A 2,500-nucleotide genomic window follows, 5' to 3' on the forward strand; every position below is an offset into this window, starting at 1 on the left:
ATATATATATATATATATATATATATATATATATATATATATATATATATATTACTACTAATTAAAGTTCAATCCTAGTTGGAAAGGCGGGATGCTATAAGCGCAAGAGCTCCAACAAAGATAAATAGCCCTGTGAGGAAAGGAAATAAATAAACCATATGAGAAGTAATGAATAAATAATATCAAATATCTCAAGATCAATAACTACGTTAAAATAGATCTGTCATATAAACTGAAGAGAGACTTCTGTCAATCTGATCAACATAAAAACATTCGCTGTAAGTTCTAACTACCTGATGAGGGAGATAATATCATAATTTGGTCACTACTGGAAGAAAAGCTTGTAGGATACTGTGTAGTGTTGAGCTTCATGATAGAGAAAGCAAGACGTGGAATTAATTGCATATTTTGTACTGTACTATGTACAGGATGATACAGTCTGGAAAGATCTAAATGCAAACCTTATGCAACATGCATAAAGAACTAACTAAAGGACAGTGACACAGATCAATATCCAGATCAGAGATAATAAATTTAAAAATGAAGGATTATTGAACCATGAGTAACAGTGCGAAGGGTGTATTTCTGGCGGGTGTGGAGGCTGATAAAGACAAGTGTAGCGTAGGTGGAAGAGAGTAAGTAACCTTGGTGAAAGGAGCTGATGATACGGATTCAACAACAGATACAAAACGATTAGATAAGCTGTAAAGAGGTTCAAAGGGAAGAGTCAAACCAAAAACAGGATGTTTGGTTAATTGAGCTTTATCTTCGACGACCAAATACCTTAAAGATAGCATGAGTATTGTCGTCATATTCTTTAAATGTTAGCAGAGAATATCATTCAGATAGACTAGGAGATACCGTGGATGTTTTTTTTTGCTGAAGGCAACTCGGTCAAAGGAAAATCAGTAGAGTGCAGACCTCCACTGCGGCAGCTTATTTCTCTACCTTTCGCTCGACCTTTCACCTTAACATGTATTAATTGGCGTGGATTTTCATACTCTCGAATATGAACTAAGTTTGAAGTCTCTGTGACAACGATGTCCAAACTTATGACTGATTACGTGAATTGGACATTTTGCTTGACCGTGACCATGACCTTCAAAAATGTAATCATTTCCAACTTTTTATATAACAGTTAATCCCTGCACGTCTCATTACTCTACGATTAAAATTGTGGCCAGGAAGCTGTTCACAAACAAATATAGACATAAACAAACACACAAACAGGGGCGAAAACATAACCTCCTTCCAACTTCGCTGGCGGAGGTGAAAAACAAATTAGATTCACGATGGTTGAGGTTGAGAATTGGGTTAATTTGGAAATAAGGGAATGCCATAAGCTATGCAATGAGAAGTCCAGGAGCAATTACTTCTCTTGGGTGGGTTTGTGTAGGGGACACGTATATTCCACGAGTTATAAAGGGATTTTGTGTATTAAAATTACCTGAAATTGCCGAGGAGTGAGTCAAAGAGATTTAATTTTTTCCTATGAAATCGAGCTTTGGCTCTTCTCATAACGAATGGGAAGATGAGTTTGTCCAGCAGAAGTTACAGAAAATGGCTCATTTTATCAAAAACTTTTTTTATTTAAACCAGAGTGATTGCAATGTCAAATTTGTTTGTAGATAAGTAATGCAACTAGTCGTTTAGAATTTAAGAGACTACACGAGATTAGGTTCACCAGAAGGTAAGTGTACAAAGGATTGACATGTCATGCCTCGACTTTATGACCAAGGAACAGGTTCAGTTAAACAATGGTTAAACATCGGCCATGCACTTCAATAACTGTGCTTATGACGTCATTGTCATAAGGTTCAGCAAGGTCAGATTTATTTGTTCTAAAACAACGGTATCATCGAAAAAGGAAAAAAGTAAATTTTTCTTCCCAATGGGAATTTTTCTTCCTAAACTTTCCTAAACTCCTCTTCTCTTCCCTCCGAACACTTCCGATTGATAATTTTTGTTACCAACCTATCAACTTCTCCCTTACGAAACTATAATAAAGTCATTTTTTTTCATACCTTTACCTATGTCAACCCTTTTACCTCTTCCACGTATCTTCTCATTTTTCACTCTTTAGGTCTTACTTAATATTTACCTTCATTTGCTTTCAACCTCCACACTTCTCTTCCATAAAGACAGTTGACCCAATACTCTTCATACTTACGCGCGCACACACACACACACACACACACATATATATATATATATATATATGTATATATATATATATATATATATATATATATATATATATACAGTATATATATATATATATATATATATATATATATATATATATATATATGTGTGTGTGTGTGTGTGTATGTTTATGTGTTTTATGTAGGCAATGCTGGTAAAACCCGGATGATTTTTTTTAACATTGTCTTCTATTGCAATTCAGTATGAGTTCTAGGATTGGAATCTATTTCAACTACAGTAAGATACAACATAAAATATCCGTCGTTTTTTTAAATCCCGACCCCTAGTTACAGAC

General features: G+C 34.5%; 1 protein-coding gene across 1 annotated transcript in view; it reads left to right on the forward strand.

Moving 5' to 3' along the window:
* Positions 1–2,500, forward strand: part of Sarm (sterile alpha and armadillo motif) — a 518,042-nt gene that overhangs the window by 374,480 nt on the left and 141,062 nt on the right.

Source organism: Palaemon carinicauda, chromosome 37 (assembly GCF_036898095.1).
Source record: "Palaemon carinicauda isolate YSFRI2023 chromosome 37, ASM3689809v2, whole genome shotgun sequence".
NCBI classification, from domain to species: domain Eukaryota; kingdom Metazoa; phylum Arthropoda; class Malacostraca; order Decapoda; family Palaemonidae; genus Palaemon; species Palaemon carinicauda.